The following is a 25,406-nucleotide window of genomic DNA, read 5'->3' as shown; positions in this document are numbered from 1 at the left end:
TTACACTTTAGATTTCAATCCTCAGGAGCCTATCTCTTGTGGCAAAAGAAAAGACCCGTATTTCAACATCCATGAACTATAGCCCCTTTGTCCCTTTTCTTTTACTATGCTCCTTGGCTGGCCATAAACTTTATAGAATTGATTTGGAAAATTGTCAGAGGTCAAAGAATATTGAAAGAAGAATTATTAATTCTGTAATTTTTTTTTTTGTTTTTTGCTCTTGGCCTGCATCAGGGTGATAAAAAAATATCTAAGTCCCAAGAACGAAGACAATACAAAAATGGAAACGTACAAACTATAAGATTGGAAAGAAACAAAATATAAACATAACAAAGCAAATGAAAAGAAGCCCCATTGGTATCTTGGTATCAAAGAACAAAACATTACAACATTTGCAATGTCTATTGTAATTTTCACTACCTTGTGTGCAGTTTTTTTAGAGAATGTAAAGGAAAAAATGTGTATTCAATGTATAGAAGTAAAACCCTTAAAAAGGAATCATAATGAGAAGTAGGGGATGGAAAATTCATAGGTCAAGTGTTCTGATGAAGGCACGATGAAAGTAAAAGCATGGATGTAGATTTGTACATATCACAGGAAATCAAAAGAAAACATATAAAAACCACAAACATGCATGTGTAGGGAGATGAAATTTTCATCACATCACCGATATTTCCACTAACCTTTATTTGTCTTTTCATGAAAATAAAACTATTTCTAGAAAAAAGGTCAATAGTAGTGGGTGGAATGGAAGTCACTTTTAAGAAAATGATGGCTTAGAGCTGACAGTTCATTGCATAAGGCCCTGTTCGATTATGATTATGACAGCCAATTGTGAATTCCAAAATAATAATTGGACTCATGATTATGTATACATTTGACTCCATCAATCTTTGTGGCACTCACAATATTTTACGAACAGGGCATAAGGCATATAGCAATCACCAATGCGATCAAAGGAAAAACCTAAAGAAGTACATTTCTTCCAGCCATGTGTTCTCTGAGTTCCATTTACATTATTAACTTCATGAAAAGCAAGCAGAAGTTCCATTTACATTATTAACTTCATGGAAAGCAAGCAGAACAACGTGGTTACAACAACCAAAATCATAGCAGCCCAAATTCAAAACCCAGGAACTGTGTTTTCCCACAAAATGAAAGAAAACAATTGTCATGTCCTTAGCTGATGCATCAATACATCCAAGAAATTGGTTGAATTCAATATAAACTTAGTACAAATAGATAAATTGACACAATGCGTGCTTGAAAGAACACAGTTGTCACAGGCTTCCAATAAAGAAAATGTAATACAAAGCTCTGAAATTATATCTTGGAAATTCAAGGATGGCACAACTATCATAAATTTCTTAAGCATGAAGGTACCAAACAGATAGTTACAAACGTTAAGAGATTCCTCATGTGTAGAAGTTCCAGTCAGCCTAAAAGTATCAAGGACCAAGAATTTAACAGTTTGAATGAGTTGACCTTGTGGTCTTCTGTAATAAGAGGCCCATTGCTCTCTTATAAGTAGAGTTAAAGTCAGGTTCAAAATACCAGTCACACAGAGGCGCATCCAAATGTGACCATTGCTGGCAGCTTCTCCTACTATGAGCACGTGGAATAAATACATAAGATTAAAGAAGAAGAAGAAGCTTACGCAGATCGCTATCTTCATATCCAAGAAATTCCAAACCAACTGCAGACCACCAAAAGCAACTCTATGTCATCATAAAATCATTATAAGCGTCAAAGAACAAAAAAAAGGAAAAAAAAACAATAGTAAATATTACAAAGAATAAAACTGATTATTTGACTCGAATTTATGTTTGATTTTGAGTCCAATAATCAATTTCGAAGTTTACGACAACTAAGAATGAATGCAATGTAAGTGCGTACCCTAGGCCAAAAGCTTAAAATAAAATTGTGTAACAAAATTTTAAGTACATACAGTACAAAGATTAGATAGGAGTATGGGGAATTTTCAAACCCCATATAAATTACACTTACTTCTCTACTAATTTCAGAGTCCAAGGAGCCCAGTTGGCAACATGCAATAAAACTCTTGAATTTCACCTAGTGTTGAAGCAGAATTGATGAGATTTGCCTGGAAAATAAGCATCGAAATCCGATCAAAATAAAGAAGGAGATCCATTGGGCCATTATTGAAGAAGGGTTAAAATCGGATAATCCGCATCAAAAGAAGGGTTAAAATCAAGTTTCGAAGGGTTTTCGACTCAAAATTACAATATTCAAAAGTTCTTTTGAATGACAAATGTTTATATGGGAAGAAAATGATTAGGTGACTCAGGGTGATTGAAACACCAAGTCATTTCGCAGTTATAGCATTGATTTAAATACAAGAATTGTTTCAAATTTAAATAAATGCTATGCATACAGAAACTGTTTCAAAATTAAAAGAATGATGTAAAAAGATGAGTTGTCATAGGCCCGTGACACGTAAAATTTGATTATAGTGTGTTTGATCGTGAAGCAAAGATTATGCTTAAAACAAAATGCCCATAAAATGAAATCAAAAGGCCCATAAAACGAAATGTGATTTTGGATCCTTCACCTGGTGAATAAAGTACAGACACTAACATTGGAAATGACTGATGGAAGCAATCCAAGGACAATTAGTGCGCCATCAGAAATTGATTTTCTGGAAAACATGCAACACAAAATAGTTTATAAAGTATCATAGTAAAATTAAACGCAGGAGAAATACTCTTAAATTAGAACCCCAAATGAAACCTGGAAAGAACATCAAATGAAAGGGAAAACCCTAAATCAGAACCCCAAGTAGGTTTTGTATTGACGTTTCAGAATTGAGGAAAGATTAAAAAAAACCCTCAAAGATCTGTTGAGGTACCTACAAATATAACATCAAAATGAAAAACACGGATAATACCTGTAAGCCCAATAGTTCCAACCTTGGCATTACCTTCTTGTTTTGATGATTCCATACACAAGTGATTTTATATCCCTAATGTGCTTTTGATTCTCTAAGTTGTAGATCTCATTAGTGTGCAATCAAGGAAGCTTGGATAAAGGCATTGAAGCTAAATTGGAATGCATTTGGAGTGCCAAAGCTAGGATGATCAAAGATGCATGGAGGACTTGAAGCCTTGAATATCAAGAGAAGATTGTAGTGCTTTTTAAATTCAATAGAGTTTGTACTCCTCTCCTTGTGTTTTTAGAGATGTCAAAGGCACTAAACATAGGTTAAAATGTATTTGAAAATGTAGGAATAAATTTCAAAGACCATGGCCCAAAAGTCCCTAAAGTTTTTAAACTAAAACAGGAATTTCATACAGGGCCGGTCGATCGGGCTATGCCAGGCAACCGCGAGATGGAACCTGGAATTCCAGGCCTCTCGAAATTTATTGGGTCGGTCGACTGGGGTAGTCCCGGACGACCGCGGATAGGTTTCTGTTTCGACAAAAACAAATCCAGCATGGTGTGGGCGGACAATCGCCAAGGGTTGGTCGACCGTGTAAAGGTTTTGAGCCGAATTTATTTTTGAGCGAACAAGTAGTCCTCGCCCGATGACCGCCATCGGGTCGGTCGACCACGACGACAGAGATTATGAAAATAAAAAGGCGCCCGATAAAGGGCTGGCGACCGTTGCGGCCCGATCGACCGCCACGGCCTAGCAAAAGAGCGGTTGGAGCTTGTTCTTGTTACTTTTCAACTCCGTTTTTTACAGTTTTACCCCCAAACGGTCATATTTTCAAATGAGCTATATATATACTATCTAAACTTTTCTAAACTATCTTTGAACATTATTTTGAACATTCTAAAAGATCAAACCAAAGTGTTTTAGTGCCTCTCTCATATCTAAGCAAGGAAGTGGATTAGGCTTATATTTGTACATCTTCATCCATCCTTTGTAACCCTTGTAAAGAGATTTTTAGTTTTCTTTCTTTGAAGAACAATGTATTTTGGCGAGTGCGAAGAGACGCGTAGCCATCTCAAGATCGAGTGTTGGAGATGCGGAGCTTTCTCCTGTTCGTGGCGAGTCTTGCGAGGCGGAGCCTAACCTTTGTAATTGGGTTGATTCCCCGCCATTAAGGGAATCCGTAGTGAAATCACCAAGAGGTCTTGGTGGAGTGGAGTAGGTCCTTGAGTGACCGAACTACTATAAATCTCGGGTGTACTCTCTCTATTTCTTTCACTCTCTTTATTTTGTGATTGTGCATTTGTGGTTTATTTTCATTTGTGTTTAAAGTTTTAATTTGCCATTTAGTTTTCATTTCCGCAATATTTTTGACAACGTTTTTAAAACCCAATTCACCCCCCTACCCTCTTGGGTTGCCATCTACCCTGGGATTTCAATACCAATGAAAGAAAATATGGAATCCAGTTAAGAGAAAAAAAACCAATACATACCTTGTAAAGAGAAAAGGCTTGGAAGATCTCACTAAAATTCTTCTGCATGTAGTGCAAAAAAGGATCAAACAAAAGCCCTAAATCCCTAGAACATTATACCTGCTTTAGAAAAAATCCTGAAAGACCAAAGAATTAAGAAAAACGTAATCTGTGAAATCAATTTCTTGAAAGGAAAAAGCAGAGGAAGAAGATGAAGAAGAGAACTGCATACCTGGTAGAGACAAAAGGGTTGGAAGATTGAAAAAACTGTGGTTCACGAAATCAAACAAAAACCCTAAAAATAATACTGCACAAAGCCCACATCCAATCGAAATAAAATGATTAGAAATCAATCCTTGAAAACAAAATAAAGATTAGATCTTCCTTAAAGAATCGAAACCAAAACCTGAGAAAGGAAATAGCTAAAGCCCTAAGAACCAAAACCAAATCTCTAGAAAACTGGAAAACCCTAATGAAATATAATGAAAAACATGAGGGAAATATAAAGGAAATAGCTGACACCAAAAAACCCAAAGAAAAATCTCCACGAAATTGTAAAACCCTAATGAAATCTCATGAAAACCCAAAAAAAAAAACTGGGGAAGCCCAAAAGAGTATAGGAGATTCCGGTTAGAGTGAGATTTTTTACCAATGCTGCTAAGGTCAGCAAAATCGGTGCTTGAGATGCAATTGCTCCTTTTCTCCTCTGCTTGAGAGAGAGAGAGAGGAGACATAGACTGAGAGAGAGGACTACCGGACACGTATTAGATGAATCCTTCTCAACGGTGTAGATTAGAAAGAGGAGACGTATTTATTTTTTCTGATGGGTTAAAGAGGAGAGGTATTAGAAACAACTTCGTTAGAGAATATAGAAATGGGGATGCCGATCTTACCCTTGCATGAGAGAGAGACGTTTACCGAAAGAAGTGACCCAAAAGTCAGCTAAATACCCTTGCATATAGCATGGTTAGATAGAGTGTGGGACCCGATCCCGCGAGAGGGGCGGGGCGCGAGCCGCCACGCTCTCTCTTGGTCTCTCGTACCCACGCGATTGGCGTGTGCATTTTAATATTGATTTTAATTCATCTTTTATATGAATTTGGGATCATTACGGCAATCCGAATTCCACACAAAAGAGACTGACAGAGTCGCCACCTAGATGTGAGATCTAGGACTCGTAATTAACCAGAAATCTAGACTCGCTACCTGGTTACGAGAATGGAAGGTATGGGGAGTTATCCGCCACATGCACCATTCCTGCCCGATAATCGGTCTTCGATTCCAAAAGCTAACTCTTTTAAATTTATTTTAAATGGCTCATTCAACTCTATGTTAATGTGCGAACTAAGTGACATGCATCCTATGATCTAATTTCAATGTGAATCCTAAATGTGTATCTTGATTTATTAATTTGTCTGGATTCAATCTAAGTGAAAGTTCTCCTAGAATTCTAATTTCATGGAAACTCCTAAGTGATTTGATTAAGCATTTACAAGAAAATTAATATACAAAACACCACAATTTGTTGTGGTGCCGACTCGCGGTTGGTATGCCATCAGACATCCAAGCTGCCTACGTACCCAAGCCTCACTGGGATCAGAGTCGACGTAGTTCGGTGCACCTAAGCTAAGCTACTTATGCCTAACTCAACTAAGAAACCGACCTAAACGGGATTGACTATTTCAACAGTTTTAGGAGAAGTTATTTAATTCAAGTTGAAGATTTTATTATCCTAGGATTTCATCTAAGATGCTATATGATTCTTATTTAAATGCAAGTTGTTCCTTAGACTAATGCAGGTTAGCCTACATCCTAGTTTACTAGGCTTGTCTTAGGGAAAGATTGGGTGACTAGTGTAACTAGACCTATGGCACGGTTGCTATCCATAGCAAACGTACGTGATGAGGCTGGACTCCTAACTCTAGGACTCCCTAAAACCTAAGACTCCCTAAAACCTAGGACACGACCTGACACCAGTGTTCCTAAATTGGGCTCTAATGGTTCTTATGACGGAAACCGTGATCCAACGGTTCCGAAAGATACGAAGCAAATCGATTCAAGTTCTTGAGGTTAATTATTTTCAGATTTCAAGGATTTTCAGTTTCTGGACATTCAAGGATTACCAATGGTTCTAGGGTTCACCAATTTCGGCCTAGAATAGCATCCAAGGAAGGGAATCGTGCGCTCTTTCCTTGCGCAATTTAATACTTAGGTTATAGCACCTTATTGCCTGGCATATCTCAGGATTTCCGTGGACAGTAACCTCGGAGCCAACAACGTGCTATAGCTTAAATATTCAAATTGTCAAAGATCGAGTGCAATAGGGATACGATTATGGATGCGCTGGCCATTTTTCCAGGGAAATCTAAAGATCCTAAGATTTCTGTTTCAATGGATTAAGGAGTTAATATGTGGCAGAGATTTAAGGTTCTTTAGAGATTTTCAGATGATTTTCAATTAATTTCGGATTTTCAATGAATTTTATCAATTTTAAACATATGAGTGATTTTACAAGTGAAACTGTTGCAAACGAATTCGAAATGAGTTGAAACTTCTACAGCAGCAAGATATGATGGAATGTAGCTTACTGGATGATTTCTACAGATTTTTACATTAAGCTCATATTTAATTTTGATTTAACAACAATAAGATCAGATTGCAAAAAATAACACAGAAACTGCTAGAAATAGGAATCTAAATTCAATGAAATTTCTACAGTAGTAAGATATAAGTACAAATAGCATGCTGTGAGATTTTCATGAATTTTAGAAACCATTGACTATCAATTTCGGATTTTTTAATTTTCAGACCAGATTATAAATTAACACTACATCCCACCTGAAACAAGATCTAAATCACTTGAAACTTTTACAGAAACTAGAAATGTGAAATGTAAGACTACTGTAAAAATTTTAAGAATTTTCTCTGTGATCTGATGTCAGTAAAAATTCCCCCAAAATCTGATGAGTTTCAAAGAAAGCATAAAATAATATACCAAAAAAATTCTAAAAATTCTCAAAACTTCATGGTAGAATGTATTGGTATCATGTTAGTTTCCCACGAAATTTCATTAATTTTGGAATTCATTTAGTATATAGTTTATTTTTGAAACACTCATGTAGATCATGATTTTTAGCATACATATTTAATATTCAATTAAATCCAATTAAATACTAAAAATCATGCAAATATACCAAATAATCCTGGAAAAATCCGAAAATTAAGCACCTACCTGTGATCGAAATCCTCGCCGAATCCGAGAGCCGAAAAATCCGAAAATATCCCGCCTATGTGCGATCCGCTCCGCCTTTCTTCCTCTTGATCTTTGTTTTTTCTTCTTTGCTCTCCTCACTGTGAATGGAGAGAGAGAGAGAGAGAGAGAGAGAGAGAGAGAGAGAGAGAGGGGTTCTTTTTCTTCTCCTCTTTTGGATGGTGGGATGAGAGGGTATTTATAGGAGAATGGGATGGCAAAAGTTACCAAAAAAGGTGTAGGGTTGTGATTGGATTTGGAATAATTAGGTTGTTTTGGATGGTTAGGATGATGGCACTTATCTTGAGAGAGTCTTTGGTGGAAACATGTTGCAACATGTTGCCCAAAATATGAGAATATTATCTTGAGAGAGTCTTTGATGGAAACATGTTGCAACATGTTGCCCAAAATATGAGAATATTATCTTGAGAGAGTCTTTGATGGAAACATGTTGCAACATGTTGCCCAAAATATGAGAATATTATCTTGAGAGAGTCTTTGATGGAAACATGTTGCAACATGTTGCCCAAAATACGAGAATATTAGCAACTTTAGGGTGAGAAAAAGCAAGTGGGTAGGAGGAATGAAGCCACATTTTCCCAAGCTTGGGAAAATGTGTGGTGAGAGGAGAGAGAATGTGAGGAGAGAGAACACTCGCGGAAAATATCGTTTTCCGAAATTTCGGCATCCGATTTCGATAATTTTTTCATCCTTGGAATCCTTGATTTCTACTCTTTCGTTGAAGCCCAATATTGCCATAGAAATATCAATTTCAAAATTTTGATGAATGAGAGCCGTCGATTTTCCTCGGCAGATCGTTTTTCCAATGATTTAGCAAATCGGCGATCCAAATGAACCAACCGATTCGATCAATTTTGGATCAACGACTAAAACTATTAAACCACGCCATCTACACCAATTAAATTTTTTTTTGTTATTGATGATTTAATGGAATAATTTCGACGGTTCTGCTTGATCCGTGATTTTTCACTGGGTTTTTGCTCAATTAAGTGGCACAGTGTTTAATCTGAATTTGAGATTAACCTTGATCGATCCTATTTTGACTAAATGATCACAAATTCTTGGTAAGGAAAGACACCCAGGTCAAGATCTGCCCTTGATCTAACGATTTACGGAAATCGGGTCTCGGAATGGAATCAGTTTTTGCCCAGCCTTTTGAGTTATTCATGGAAATGATGACAGAAATAATATTTCCACTGTCACGCCCCAGAGCCTACGCTGGATGTAGGACGTGGCAGCGCCGTACACCTACAAGATAAATCCCACAAGCATACAAGGCTACATAGCAATAACAGAAACAAACATGGCATTTCATAACTAGAATATCAAATTCTCAAATAATGTGGATCCAACATAGCCAAATCAAATCTCAACTCTCCCATAAATCAAAATAAATAAGCATAGGCGTAGTCTTGCACGTTTGTTTACTAATACTCACTGTCTGAAACAAAAGCAAATAAGCTAAATAAAATCTCCAAGCTCCTACGGTTCCAAAACTAAGCTTCTTCTTCCTCGTTCACCTCACGAGGATCAAACTCTAAAACTGTTAATATAACCACGGTCAACTAAAAAGCTCAATACATAATAACGCACTACAAAAGTGGGGTCGAAGCATGTTTCAAAGAGGGAATCAAAAGGTAAACGAAGATGGCGAAAGCTACACATGAGGTGCTTGGAACTAATATAATACTTGAGAAACAAAGTCCACAAAGTCGTATTTCAAAGAGTCACATCAAAGAGAGTCCCAATAGAGGGAAACTACTGTTGGGTATATAATATAACCGTATTATGTTCTAATATAAGCCCACTAAGATAATGGACCAGTGTAGTGGACCTACATGGGCTAGAGTCCATTAACCAGTCAATAACCCTAGCTTATCTCTATATATAGGGGCTGGAGGCAACAAACTAGGTATTCCAAACTAGATACTAATAGAAGTTGGTGTAATAAATGCAAAAGAGAAACCTTTAGACACCACTCCATCTTGTTATAAGCATATGGAATGTAACTATTTGCAAATCAAATCACTAATAAAAAAGATACAAAGAAATGATAACAAGGAACGACCAATGAATAGAAAGCTCAATAAAAATCCATGGTGGCTTGTTTGATATTGATAAAGTTAATTGTGCATAGATCTTAGTTACACACATTGATCAAATTCTTAATACATACAATTCTTTTCTTCTAGAGAAACTGAAACTAATTGAAAAAGGAGAACAGAGAAAAATGAAACAAATACTGCACCAAGGGAAGAAGCCAATAATAAAGGAAAAGAAAAGAAAATCACATAAGAACCAAAGCAGTCTGAACAGGGCTTAAATTCAGCGATGGGTACTCGGTAAATTCATCCCAGTTGGATTTTTTTTGCTACAAAAAAGGTAAAAATTTATTGTAGACTACTAGGTAAGTAATTTGAAAATTAATGAAGAAAAATGTAAGAACCACTCTACTAGCATCATATCAACTAATGTCAGATCTGTTTTTAGAGAAGAAAAATGCAACCCAGACATACAACAAAGAAAAACATTTAACCTACTTGGAACCATGTAAGACACAATTTTGTAAGGGCATCTAGACTTTCTTTGAGTAGATGTTTTTTCCAGCATCATGTTGTTCCATCCTAATCTATAGAGCTAGAACAAAGAGCATTCTACTAGCATCAGATCAACTAATTTGGAATTTGATTTTAGATTAAAATATCTCAACCTAGACATACTAACAAATAAAGCATCTAAACCTTCTAGTCGGGGTCCCGCCTAACCCCAGCTTACCCATAAAAAAAGCATTTAAACCTGCTTTGAACTATGTAAAACATGATTTTGTTTTGGAACTATAACTTCTTTGAGAAGAGATGTGTTTGCCACTATCATGGTGTTTCATACTAAGCTAAAAAAAACTAGAATAGAGAGTTTTCGAATTTTTGTTTCTATTTACTGACTGTAAGTAATAGATGTATGCATTGTATTAAAGCATTCATTTTTTTAATCTCTTTTGAGGTTCTTAAGCATTACTAATTTGAATGTTAGGAATAAAAGAAGTGCAAATGAAAAAGGCTTCTAATATCCACAATACCAAAATGCATGAACAATAATTGTATATCTCGGGATCAACAAATAGCCAAGCCTGATATCCCTAAACATTAGCAGATGGAAGTTGTCTATGGTGACTGACTTAGCACCTCCTAACTTTAAAATACTAATGCATTAGTGAAACTAACTTAATTATGTGTAGGACATATAACCCAAACTTGTGGAGACTGAAATATTTTCTTCTTTCAAAATTCAATGCAATGAAATGTATCTCTTTTCTCAGAAAATCAGAAAAAAAAAAATAGAAAAAATTGAGCCCATACAACATAATGGGCTTAAAATCATTTTTGTCCATTGTTATAAAAAAATGAGAAGAAAAGAGGGGCTGAGATATTAGTAAGTGATTTTTGAGATTTAAAGAGAAAATCAGTATGTTTGGGTTGGAGAAGAAGGTTCTGGAATTTTTGCTTTGTCTTTTTGTTTATATGAACTTGAAATTCCAATAAAATGTGTCCGTGTGTGTGTGAGGTACATGCAAGATGAAAAATTAACAGAGTTTTGATGCTCAGTTCTAACAGAAGTTGGTATAATAAATTCAAGAGGGAAACCTTTAGAGTGTAGACACGATTTCATCTTCTTATAAGTATAGGGAATGTAATCAATTGCAAATGGAATCATGAATCAAATAACATTTAAAGCAAACCAACACTTAATAAAAAGGAAGAAGATTTGCAGAGTTGAATGCCTAAAATTTCAGCTACAAGATCAATTAATATGAATGATACCAAGAAATAATGACATGGAACAACCAATGAGTAGTAAGGAAAATAAAAATCCATGGTGGCTGGTTTGACTTTGTTAAAGTTAATTATGCACATATCTCACATTCATACATTGATCAAATTCTCAAGTAATGTATACATATACAAAGATTTTTTTTCTTTTTTCAAGGATTAGTTGAAACTTATTGAAAAGGGAAAACAAAGAAAAGTACAACAAACACTCCACCTAGGAACAAAAATAAAAAGGCCCAAAACAGAGCATAAATTCAATGAAGCATCTTTGGTAAATTCATCCTAGTTAGGGTTCCTTTTGCCTCAAACAAGTCCTCTTTTTTTTTGAGAAAATTAACAATTTCATTCCAAAAGAGCAAAGCATACAATGAAGAGGGGAAAAGATGTCTCAAACAAGTCATAATCTACTTTATATTAGGCAAAGACTAAGACAAAAAAATTTGAGATACAATGAAAAAATTAAAGAAATGATTGGATTGGGGAGAAGAAAGTGCTGTAATTTTCACCTTGTCTTTTCTTTTAATTTTCATGGATGAGTGTTCTTTCTTTATGAACCTGAAATCTCAGTAAAATTAACTATTTTCTTTGTTTTGTAACAAAGTGTAAGAGAGAGAATGAGGAAATGAAAAGAGATACAGAGAAATTGAGGTTTACTATTCTTTAACATAAATAATGGAGTGAAATCTATTCATATGCAGGGATCGTTCTTTTTTTTGGGTAGGTAAGCTAGGATATAACCTCCAACCTCTTTATCATTCTTTATTTGGCAGGCCCAAACTAAAAGAGTAGATGAGATTTTGAAATAAATTGGAGAAAGTTTAGGGCAATAATACGTTGCAACTAAGAAAGATCCAATGAAGCATTTTAAGTTAACATGTGTGTGTGTGTGTTTATCAAAAAAGAAGTCAATATGGCATTGTGTTTGCATGTCTGTGTTTTTAATTTTTCTTAATAAGCAAAAAAAATAAAAATCAATTTGTGTGTGTGAGAAAGGGGGAGAGATAGAGACAGAGGCACAGGCAAATTGCAAAATTATTTCAATGTTGATGCTAATTTATAATAGAAGTTGGTGCAATAAATGCAAAAGAGAATCCTTTAGATACCACTCCATCTTCTTATAGAATGAAATGAAGTCAAGGAACGACTAATGAATAGAAAGCTGAATAAAAATCCATGTTGGCTTGTTTGACTTAGTTAAAGGAAAAGAAAATCATAGTTACACACATTGATCAAAGTGTTAATATAGACACTTCTTTTCTTTTGGATAAACTGAAACTAATTGAAAAAGGAGAACAGAGAAAAATAAAACAAAAACTACACCAACGCACAAAGCCACTAAAGGAAAAGAAAAGGAAATCACATAAGAACTAAATCAGCCTGAACAATGCTTAAATTCAACAATGTGTACTCGGTAAATTCATCCCAGTTGGATTCTTTTTGTTATAAAAAAAGGTAACAATTTATTGTAGACTACTAGGTAACTAAATTTGAAAATAAATGAAGAAAATGTAGAAACCACTCTACTAGCATCATATCAACTAATGTGAGATTTGATTTGGGAGAAGAAAAATTCAACCCAGTCACCCAGACATACAACAAAGAAAAACATTTAACCTACTTCGAACCATGTAAGACAGAATTTTGTATGGGCATCTAAAATTTCTTTGAGTAGATGTTTTTTCCAGTATCATGTTGTTCCATCCTAATCCATAGAGCTAGAACAAAGAGCATTCTAGTAGCATCACGTCAACTAATTTCGAATTTGATTTTAGATTAAAATATCTCAACCCAGACATACCAACAAAGCAAGCATTTAAACCTGGTTTAAACCTGTTTTGTTCCATACTAAGCTAAAAAACTAGAATAGAGAGTTTCGAATTTGGGTTTTTGTTTACTGACTGTAAGTAATAGAAGTATGCATCTATATCAATGCATTCATTTTTTTTTATCTCTTTTGAGGTTCTTAAGCATTACTAATTTGAATGTTAGGCATGTATGTGTTCCTTGTCTCGTCTCTTGAGATTTTACATGCACTAATGGGGTTGCCGTATTTTATTGATCAAGAATTTCAAAAGTTTCTACTGCATGAATGCTTAGGTACATTCAACAGCCATCAGATCAAACTAGAGTAAAGGAAGTGTAAATGAAAAAATCTTCTAATATACACAAAACCAAAATGCATGAACGATAATTGTATCGGTTGGGATCAACAAATAGCCAAGCCTGATCTAGCACATCCTAATCTTAAAATACTTATGCATTAGTGAACCTAACTTAAAGTAAGAAATATAACCCAAACTTGTGGTGATTGAAGTGTATATCTTTTCTCAGAAAATAAGAAATATAAAAAAAAAAGAAAATTAGAAAAAATTGAGCACATGCAACATAATGGGCTTTATACCATTTTTGTGTACTGTTATAAAAAATCAGAAGAAAAGGGGCTGAGATATTAGTAAATAATTTTGAGATTTAATGAGAAAAACAGTTAATGTTTGGGCTGGAGAAGAAAGTCATGGGGGATTTTTGCTTTGTCTTATTGTTTTCATTTTTCATGGAAAAGTGCACTTTCTTTATGAACTTGAAATTCCAATAAAATGTGTCTGTGTCTGTGAGGGGTTCTAACAGAGTTTTGATGCTCAGTTCTAACAGAAGTTTAGGGAATGTAATCAATTGCAAATGAAATCATCAATCAAATAACCTTTAAAGCAAACCAATGCTAAATAAAAAGAAAGAAGATTTGAAGAGTTGCTACAAGATCAATTAATAGGAATGATACCATAGAGTTCAAAACAGAGCATAAATTCAATGAAGCATGTAAGGTAAATTCATCCTAGTTAGGGTTCCTTTTGTCTTAAACAAGTCATAATCTACTGTATGGCAAGACTAAGACAAGAAATTTTGAGATATAATGAAAAATTAAAGAACCTGAAAAAAAAATCTCTTTATGAGCCTGGAATTCCAGTAAAATTAACTGTTTCCTTTGTTTTGTTTTGAAAGAGAGAAAATGAGGAAATGAAAAGAGATAGAGAGAAATTTAGGTTTACTATTCTTTAAAAATAAATAATGGATTGAAATCTATTCATATGATTAATAAAATCCAAGAGTTTTGATGCACAGTTCTAACAGAAGTTGGCACAATAAATTCAAGAGGGAAACCTTTAGAGTGTAGACACAATTTCATCTTCTTATAAGTATAGGGAATGTAATCAATTGCAAATGAAATCACGAATCAAATAACATTTAAAGAAAACCAACACTTAATAAAAAGGAAGAAGAGTTGAAGAGTTGAATGCCTAAAATTTCAGCCACAAGATCAATTAATAGAATGATACCAAGAAATAATGACAAGGAACAACCAATGAGTAGCAAGGAAAATAAAAATCCATGGTGGCTGGTTTGACTTTGTTAATTTTAATTATGCACGGATCTCACATTCATACATTGATCAAATTCTCAAGTAATGTATACATATACAAAGATATTTTTTTTCTTTTTTCAAGGATTAGTTGAAACTTGTTGAAAAAGGAAAACAAAGAAAAGCACAACAAACACTCCACCCAAGGAACATAAATCAAAGGGTCCAAAACAGAGCATAAATTCAATGAAGCATAAAAGATAAATTCATCCCAGTTAGGGTTCCTTTTGTCTCAAACAAGTCATAATCTACTGTATATTAGGCAAAGACTAAGACAAAAAAAATTGAGATATAATGAAAAAATTAAAGAAATGATTGGATTGGGGACAAGAAAGTGGGGTAATTTTCACTTGCCTTTTCTTTTAATTTTTCATGGATGAGTGTCCTTCTTTATGAACCTGAAATTCCAGTAAAATTAATTATTTCCTTTGTTTTGTAAGAAAATGAAAGAGAGAAAATGAGGAAATGAAAAGAGATAGAGAGAAATTGAGGTTTACTATTCTTTAAAATAAATAATGGATTGAAATCTATTCATATGATTAATAAAATCCAAGAGCCCTAATTTGGGATTGAACCTCTAACTCAATGGTTAAGGCTTTTTCATCAACCTGGAGGTCTGAGGTTCAATCCCATCTTACATACCAAAAAAAAAAAAAACAAAAGCCAAGAGGAGAGACAGTCGTGTACCTTCTCCAGAGTAGTCTTCAAACCCTCGAGTCATTTATCCATATTAGGGGGATGTGTGAGATATTGGGCCAATATTGGCCTCCGTCCTTTTGACACTGTTTCTCTACTTCCGGACAGCCATCAATTTGTAATCTCAGAAGCGTGGTGGGCAGCCCTTCCTCCGGCAAGGAAAGGAGTTGAGGACAATAACGAATGGTCAATTTTTTGAGGGAGGTGAGGTTCTTCAACATCCCCTTGGGCAGGGATTTCAGATTATCACACGAAGTGATATAGAGGGTTTTAAGCGTGGGGGGCAGTAGCATGCTTGGAGAGAATTCGAGCTGTGAACATCGAGAAATATACAAGGTTTGGAGGGATGTAAGGATTTTAGAAAAGATCTCAACATTATCAACAGAGAGATATGGAAGCATGTCGAGCATTCCCTCTGGAAACTGCTGCATTAGAGGGCACTTTCTAATTTGCATTCTACGGAGGCCGATGATGTTTGGCAATGACTCTAGTTGCGGACAGTTAAAAATAAATAATCCTTCGAGGGAGGTGAGGTTATTACGCATCCCCTTGGATAGGGATTTGAGATTAGGACAGTTGGAGATATCGAGAGATGTAAGCGCGGTGGGTAACTCCTCCTCGCCTGCCAATGACTCCAATTGCGGACAATTTCTAATTACCAAGACTTTGAGGGATGTAAGGTTGTTGAAAATCCCCTTGGACATGGATTTAAGATTAGAACATGAGAATATCGTAAGGAATTGAAGAGTGATGGGCAGTTCCTCCTCTGGCAAGAATGGGCATTGAGTAACCAAGTCCAGACGTTGGAGGGAACTCAGTTTCCCTAGCCCCCTTGTAGGCATACACTTGAGGCTCCCACAACCGTTGCATATAAAGAGAGATCTAAGCGTGATGGGAAGGCCCTCCTCGTCGTCTCCCAATGACTGGAGTTTAGGACACCGCTTAATTTCTAAATATTGGAGAGAAGGAAGGTCATGCAACCCGACCTCCTTTGGCCAAGACACCAACTCGTTACAGTCACTGACCTCCAATTTCTCAAGTACGGTTAAGGGTTGAAGAAATCCAGGGGGTAAGGATATCAAGCCTTTAATATAGCGAATTTGTAATGACTTTAGAGTAGTGAGGCAAGGAACCGAGGCCAATACCATCTCATTACAGTCTCCTAATTCCAAATTATTAATGGATGGGAGGTGGGGAAATCTCTGCAGCTTAGGACAATTTGATATTTTTAGTGTACGAAGGCATGGCATGTCCCCTTCCCTTGCTCCACACCATTCCTCCAAATTCGGCATGTCTACAAGCTCTAACTCCTCCAATGATGGAAAACCCTTAATAACCTTATTGGACCCACCAATAAACTCACCTTCAATATGTTTCAATCCATCCATTCCATTAATATTGAGCTTCTTGAGGAAAGGTAGCTGCCCAAGGGGTGGAATCTGTTGGCAATTCAAACATCCAACGAGAGTAACTGTGCTCAGATTCATCAGATTATCGTTCATCATCCACCTTGGGAAACTAACACCACCATATGATGAAATCTTTAGGGTTTTGAGGTTGGTGTGAGGTTGGAGGCTTTCAAGTACCTCCTCATGAACTGCAGCATCTCGTGGATTATCATTGCTCCATTCCAACGTCAACTCATCAAGGTGCTCTTTCTTCTTCAAATTGGCTTCTTTGCCTTCCTTCTCATCTATCACATTCTCCAAATTTGAAATGCGAATACTTCCCCTCAACTCTGTCAAGTTCTTTAACTCCCTTATTCCACATCCACTTTCTTTGCCCACAACAAATATAGTCAGTGTTTGAAGACTTAATAATTTCCCAAGTTCTGGCGGCGTACGAATCTTACGACCCCAAAATGCAAGATGCCGTAAGTTAATTAGGTTGCTGGTGGACTTTGGTAACTCAATAAGTAGCATGCAATCACCGAGTTTTAGTGTTTGCAGATTATAGAGGCTTGCTATTGATTCCGGCAAGGTTACAATATTTGTATGAGAGAGATCAAGGTACCTCAAAAATTTTAATTCGCCAATAGAATCCGGCAATTCTCTGATATAAGTACCATCCAAATCTAACACCCGTAAGCATCTCAATTTTAGGAAGAAATCATGAGCAACTTGCTTAGTGAGTGTTTCGTACCTTGGCGGTAGTAGAAATGTGCGCAATCTCTCAGATTCATGAAAGGACTCAAAAATTCGTGAGTGTTCATCACATTGCCATACTGATGCATGTCGAACCTTTGTAGCGACATTCCAAGAGTCAATGCTATTTTTTATTCTGAAGTATTCGTCACCAGAAATGGATTGCGCAAGGTCATGAATTAAGTCATGCATCTTGTAGCGTGATCTGTCCAACCGTTCAAAATATTGAAAGAAGGACCTCGACATCAAGTCATCAAAATACTTGAAACCTATGTCTTCCAATCGCTTCCTTCTATCAGATTGGATAAATCCTTCTGCAATCCAAAGTTGGATTAGAGTGTCCTTGTCAAATTCATAATCCTTTGGAAACAGGGAGCAATACACAAAGCATTGTTTCAAACATGCAGGTAAGTGATCGTAGCTAAATTTGAGTACTGGAATAATATCATTTCTCATCTTTGATATTTCCCACATTTCACTTTCAAGGATATTTTTTCCACTCTTTCTCATCCGTATTTGAACGTAAGAGACCTCCAAGAGCTTCTATTGCCAAAGGCAACCCATTGCACTTTTTCATGATCTCCTTTCCAATTGCTACTAAGTTTGGAGATACATCTGAGCTTCCCACTATGAATGCCCGTCGTGTAAACAAAGACCAGCTGTCACCCTCATCTAAACTACCCAAATTGTAGGCGGGAATTGTGCCCATGATTCTTGAAACCTCTGAACTGCGAGTAGTTATTATAATTTTGCTTCCGTTTGCCCCAGAACTAAATGGGGACTGTAGCCTATCCCAGTCACTATGATTCTCATTCCATACATCGTCTAAGACGAGTAGAAATCTCTTGCCACTCAATTTTTCCTTGAGGCTAACTTGAAGTGGATCAATTTCGTTAAGATCACAAGAGTTCTTTGTCACTGATTCCATAATTGCTTTTGTTAGTCTACACATATCAAAATCTTCAGAGACGCAGACCCATCCTCGAACTGAAAAATGATCTCCCACCCTTTCATCATTGTAAATAAACTGGGCGAGAGTTGTCTTTCCGAGGCCCCCAATGCCGACAATAGGAATAATAGATATATCCTTGGACGACGATGACGACGACGTTGTGGATTCATCCAGTAGCAATTTTACTATCTTCTCTTTATCCTTATCCCGACCGAATATATTTGATTCGTTTATTAAGGAGCTAGTCAGCGATTTCCTTTTTATTTCACGCGGCCTCCCTCCATCTTCTTGTGTGAGATGAAGGTCATGCCTCTCCTTTGCAATTTTATCCAGTCTCTCCTGAATTTCCTTCATCTTCTGTACGGTCGTCTTATCTCGAGACAAAAATGGGATGGAATTAAGAAGAGTAGAAAAGAAGTTGTATACCTGATGCTTCCTCTTTCTGAATTGATTTCCGCCTTCCAATTTTAATCGGAGCACGTCCGTTGCAAACTCTTCCACTACATCATCAGCGTCATATGCAACATCCTTAAGCTTTCGAAGCCAATCTTTCACTTCATTACTCGTTACTTGCTGTTCTTCAGCATCTTGAAGCACAGCTTGAATTGTGGATAATGTGCTGGAAAGGTTTTTGATCTCCTCATCAATACCCCACAGTAATTTAATCTCTTTTATGGATTCCTCCAATTTGCCAACGATTGCATCAACAAGAGGGGATAGTAAGTAATCCGCCATACCTTGTTCTAGTATTGGAGAGACAAACTAAAAAATTGTGCTTAAAAAAAAAGCAAGATTAGAACAGTAATATAAGAACTCAAAACGCCTCTTTTAGAACAGAGAGCCTCTTGCAGTGGGGGAAAATAAGTAATGAATCATTATTTTCCTCATGTTCAATATGACCCACAAAAAGCATCACACGATAAAAAAAAACCCGCATTAAAAGCTCTGTTTCTACGTTCTTTTGACGAAAAATGGGTGTATGATAAATTCACCCTCTTTTATGTATGAATTCACCCAGTAATTTTCAAAATGGACGGTGCAGCCCACACCATAGGATGATCCAAACCGTCCATTTAATGGGCCAAAACGTAAATAGATTGTGCCAAAAAAAAAATCATTACCGTAGGATGATTCTAACCCTCCGATCTAAAGAGGGACTCAAATTGTGAAAAATTCTATAGATCGGACAGTTGGATCATACTATGGAAATGATTTTTGGGGCACAACCTATTTACGTGTGGCCCATCAAATGGACGGTTTGGATCATCCTATGGTATGGGCTGTACCTTCCATTTTGAAAAATTGGGGTGAATTCCTACATAGAAGGGGGTGAATTTATCACCGCCCGGAAAGAAAAGTAAGTTGATTGTGAGGCAAGACCAAAAAGAAAAAGATGCAATAATTCATCTGTGAGATGATCTGAAACGTTGGCTTGATTGACCTTGCTCTGGATCTCCTATATATATGCCCCAAAAATCATACAAATCTTTCCATCTTGACATCACATAGCATGGCCCATCAAATGGATGGATCAGATTAGTTAATGATGGGACACATATGTAATTCATGGGATCATACTAGTGGTCCATCTCAAATCGTTAGCATAGCACCAGTGGGGAGATTTTTACTAATCAAATGAGGCCCATTTAAGCACTAGTTAATGTTATCAAACAATAGTTAAGAAAAGCAAAATTTAATTGTGCCATTAATAGTCAAAGATGCAATAATTCATCTATCCCATTCACGTGCTCAAGCCAATGAGCACCGTACATTAGAAACAAGCTAAGGTGGAGGGCTCAGTTGAAGAAAGATAAAAAAATCTTAGTACGAGTTTCATACCGGGCAACAAGAAATAACTAGGCAAAACTTGGATCACTACTGGAATCAAATGGAGAAGCTCCAAAAACAAGATTAAAACTCTAAGATTATAGCTTCTCTACAACATGATAAAGTTTATACTCGTTTTTTTTTCTTCAAATCAATCATGTTTAGAGCTTTCCAAGAAAAACTAAGTCGTTGATTTTTTAGGCCTTAATCTTACTCTATGGCATGAGACCATGGCCTCGTGGCCCTTCAGATAATAGAAGCAAGTCCTCATATGTGACCTGATTTTGATTATAATATTAATCTTGATAGTTTATGTATCCAAAGTCGGCAGTTGGGACATACGAAAAAGCTTTTAATATCAGAAAAAACCAAAAAAAATTCAATGCTTACCAAACATGTCCTAAATTTCCATGCCTACCAAACATGTCCTAAATTTTCAACAAAAGCAAAGAAGATTTCAAATTTTACAAAACAAAATCATGGAAAATGAGTATCCAAAGTCTACAGTTGGGACATACGGAAGAGCTTTTAATGTAATATCTTGTATGATTGAATCCATCAATTTGGCAACGATTGTATCAACAAGAGAAGACAGTAATAGATCTGCCATACCTTCTTCCTGTATTGGAGAGAAAAACTAAAGAAAGCAGCAATGAACTAACAAATTGTGCTTCAAAAAAAGCAAGATTAGATCACTATGAACTCAAAACACCTCTGTTTTTTAGCACAGAGAGCCTCATCACTATGAACTCAAAACACCTCTGTTTTTTAGCACAGAGAGCCTCTCGCAGTGGGGAAAAACCAGTAATGGATCATTCTTTTGACGTAAAATGGGTGTAAAACAAATTTTACAATGGAAGAAAAGTAAGTTTGATTGTGAGTGCCAGACCAAAAAGAAAAAGATGCAATAACTCATCTTTGAGATTTATGAGGCCTTGCTTTGGATCTCCATGCTCTGATGGGATCATACTAGTCGTCCATCTCAAATCGATAGTATAGCACCAGTGGGGAGATTTTTACTAATCAAATGGGGCCCATTTAAGCACTAGTTAATGTCATTGTTGCATGTGGCCGACAAGGAGCATCAAACAATACCAACCCACATTAAAAACACAAAGTTTGATTGTGCCAACACTCCATTAAAAGTCAACACCCCATTCACGTGCTCAAGCCAGCTAGCACCACACATTAGAAAAAAGCTAAGGTGGAGGGCTCACTTGAAGAGAGATTAAAAAAAAAATCCTAGTACGAGTTTCATCCTTTGCCAACATTAAATAACTAGGCAAAACTTGGATCAATACTGGAATCAAATGGAGAAAATCCAAGAACGAGTTTAGAACTCTAAGAAAATAGCTCCTCTACAACATGATAATGGTTGCACTCGTTGTTTTTTTCAAATCAATCATGTTTAGGGCTTTGCAAGAAAAGCTAAGTCGTTGATTTTTTACACCTTAATCTTACTGTTTGGCCATGAGACCATGACCATGGGACGATAGCCTTGTGGCCCTTCAGATAATAGAAGCAAATCCCCATATGTGACCTGATTTTGGTTGTAATATTAATCTTGATAGTTTATGTATCCAAAGTCTACAAGGGCAGTAGGGACATATGGAAAAGCTCATAAATATCAGCAAAAACAAAAAACCAATCCCAGGAACAATTTTCCATGCTTACCAAACATGTCCTAAATTTCATCAAAAGCAAAGAAAATTTCAAATTTTACAAAACAAAATCATGGAAAATGAGTCAGTCAATTATTAGAGAACTTATTTTCGAGGGCCCAATTGGGAGAGTCGCAGTCAATTTTCTGCTTGTATGGGATCATCTTTGTTTATGGATTGTGGCACATCATGATGGAAAGTGGGCCCATTACGACCCGTCAACTACGCCCAATTAATTTAGCTTAGTTTGTCCAGGCTATTAGGTGGATCCGGTGTCCTGTTTCAATATAGAAACAATCAAATGCTATTTTTGCACGAATCGCGTATATTTGTTTTAAGGGATCTTTGCTGAGTAGTCCTTACATGGCAAAATAATTGCTTATTAGTCCCTAAGAAAAGCATACTATCTTAGTAGTCCTACTTTTAGAAAATATTTGCTAAAAGGTCCCTAAAACTCACCTACGTCAATTTTCTCCCTTAAAAATTATATTATGGCAAATTTACCCCCCAACCCATTTAATCAGTTTTAGCGTTTTTTGATTTCCTTCCATTATTTTCGGAAAAAAACTAGGAAATAAGCAAAATATTATCTCTTCCAATATTGTCTTCGAAAATCTTGTAAAATCTTTCAAAGTTGTTAACGTTTTAGCCCATTTTGACTTTCCTTTGATATTGTCCCTTCTTCTTCTCCTAAGAATAGAAGCTAAACCCTAGTTCTTATTCCCAAAAAAAACTAAAACCCTGTTGTATTGAAACCGGTGCCGTGATCGATTGGTTTGTAAGAGATTTTTGGGAACTGTAGCAGCTCTTTAAATACATGATGGATTAGTGCTTCTCTTACAAAATGCCTTCCACTTAGGCCCCCATTGGATTGTAGGAATTTTATTGGAAAAGTTCAGAAAGGAAAAAAAATCTAAAATTTCTTATTTCTTACACATAAAAAAAGATAAGGTAAACTAACCCTATTCAATTTTTCAGTAAGGGACCTTAGGTTTATGATGTTATCCCTCTAAATTAATCAGACATAATTCCCCTCTAAAATCATTGAATGAAAAAATATTTCCATAGAAATAATTTTCCATCTGAGTTTTTTCTTGCAATCCAACAAAGACAGGAATTTCTTGAAAAGGTTAGAAACGAAAACTATTCCTAAAATTTCTAACTTTATTCCTACCCTATTTAATTTATTTTAGAGAGATTTTCAATTTATCTAATTCTTAAAATGATTTTTTTGTTGAAGGATTTTCGAAGAGAATATTGGAAGAGATAATATTTTGCTTATTTCCTAGTTTTTTCCCTAAAATAATGGAAGGGAAATAAAAAATGCTAAAACCGATTAAATGGGTTGGGGGATAAATTTACCGATTAAATTGATTGAGGGTAAATTTGCCGTATTATAATTTTTAGAGGAGAAAATTGACGTATGTGAGTTTTAGGGACCTTTTAGCAAATATTTTATAAAAGTAGGTCTACTAAGATAATTTGCTTTTCTTAGGGACTAATAAGCAATTATTTTGACATGTAGGGACTAATCACCAAAAATCCCTTGTTTTAATTATATGTGTATTCGTAGAGTAGTGGTCAAGTGGTCTCCTAGTAAAATAGGAATGAAGTGGTTCGGCTCTGTTTGGTTGCACAAAAGCCTGGCTATTTGTATCTGCTGGTTTTACTTGAGTTTTGGGTGCCACATCATTAATACTAGTTGCAGCCTCGTGCCTTGCACAGGAATGAAAAACAACATTTCACCTCAAAACTTCGATATAAACAATGTTACACGGGAATAAAAAATAGTGTTTCATTTAATATGAATGAACATAAATGCTTTCTTAAAGACAAATTAAAAAACATTACTTTAGAGTTTACCTGATCCATGCGATATTTTAATTCAGAGAATGGATTAGCAAGTCCATGATCACAGATGAATAGTTCAAATTGATCTGCCAAAACTGTATGCCTACAATAAAAGTTTGTTATTAAGGCCTTTCCACCTTGAAATGCAAGGCTAGCATGAAATACAAAGGAATATAGAAAATAGGAGGAGGATTTGAAAAGAAGCATAGAATAAGCACAAGTGTTATAAGCAAATGCATCACAAAATACATAGGAGAAAATTCACGAAAAGCACCCGCACACATATGTATGATATGCTCTTATAAAATATAGGTACTATTTTGATTGTCATAACAAATAGAACAACCAAGAGATAACATTTACGAACTTCAATATCAACGCAACAAAATCATCCGCAAACCTGAAACCTTACCTGTAGAGGATATGATTATTCAATCCAGAGGAAGATTTTTTCTGGTTGAAGAATATATATAGTGGCCGAAGTCCAAACATTGTGAGAGAGGGAGATGCTTAATAGATAATTTTTTGGGATTTAAATGCTAAATTTAAGGAATATTAAAATCCATTAGATTTTTTTTTCTGATAACTGCTAGATTAATGGACAATTACAAGTCTTTTTAAAGAAAAGTGTAAATGGCGTGATGAATCCCAGATACGAATTGATGTAATTTTTATTTGAAGGATATATATCCGGTGAAGTTGAAACGTTGGCACCAACTGAGATTTAGAGCACAGTTAGCAAAACGCCATTTAAAACCGCATTTTTTAAAAAAAATAACTCGTTTTATTCAGTTCCGGTATAAAACGGTGTTTTGAACAGCCCATCGTTTAAAACGGTAATTTTTTTAAAGAAATCGTATAAAATGCGTATGGACGTTTTTTTCACTTTTTTCCTTCTTTTTTCCAAGTTTATCCTTTGCCCTTTCTTCCAAGTTTTTGCTTCATCATTCAATCCTTTCTTAGATTTTTAGGGTTTGGGAAAACAGAGAACGAAGAGAAGAGGTTTCCTAGGGTTGAAGGGATCTATTGGGAGGAGAGGAGTTCTTTGATTTTTGTTTAGGGTTTGCACAACAGAACAGGGTTTGAGTCAAGGGAAGGTTTGTATTTTTGTTCTCGTTTTTGAGGATTTTACAGAGGAGTTTTCAATTAGGGTTTGGGAAATAAGACGGGAACGGAGAAGAGAGAAGAGAAGGAGGAGAACAGAGCTTCCCCTTTCCGACACCACCAACGCTGCCTCAGATCCCTTTCACCTTTGGCACCACTCCAACCAGTTCCAGCGGCCGTCACTTCCGGAAACAATCTTCATCGCCACCGGCCATGTCCATCAAACCCCTTTCATCTTCATCCATCTCCACCGCCTCTTGTCAATCATCTCAGCCACTTCCACCTCCACC

General features: G+C 35.9%; 1 long non-coding RNA gene and 1 pseudogene across 2 annotated transcripts; both read right to left on the bottom strand.

Moving 5' to 3' along the window:
* Positions 1-1,257: 1,257 nt before the first annotated feature.
* Positions 1,258-3,523, bottom strand: LOC143849366 (uncharacterized). Its single transcript, XR_013235660.1, has 3 exons — positions 2,573-3,523; positions 2,008-2,104; positions 1,258-1,696 (listed from the first exon to the last, which is right to left on the bottom strand). It is a non-coding gene; the product is annotated as an uncharacterized LOC143849366 (long non-coding RNA).
* Positions 3,524-15,203: 11,680 nt separating this feature from the next.
* LOC143850940 (putative disease resistance protein RGA3) lies at positions 15,204-19,469 on the bottom strand (annotated as a pseudogene). The gene is made up of 2 exons (XR_013236119.1): positions 15,569-19,469; positions 15,204-15,279 (listed from the first exon to the last, which is right to left on the bottom strand). The product of XR_013236119.1 is annotated as a putative disease resistance protein RGA3 (transcript).
* Between the last annotated feature and the right edge of the window lie 5,937 nt (positions 19,470-25,406).

This window comes from Tasmannia lanceolata, unplaced genomic scaffold (genome assembly GCF_043159265.1).
Source record: "Tasmannia lanceolata isolate RefF3 unplaced genomic scaffold, GAP_Taslan_0.1 ptg000018l, whole genome shotgun sequence".
In the NCBI taxonomy this organism is placed as follows: Eukaryota; Viridiplantae; Streptophyta; class Magnoliopsida; order Canellales; family Winteraceae; genus Tasmannia; species Tasmannia lanceolata.
The sequence above is the reverse complement of the archived record's forward strand: the minus strand, read 5'-3'. Positions and strand labels throughout refer to the sequence as shown.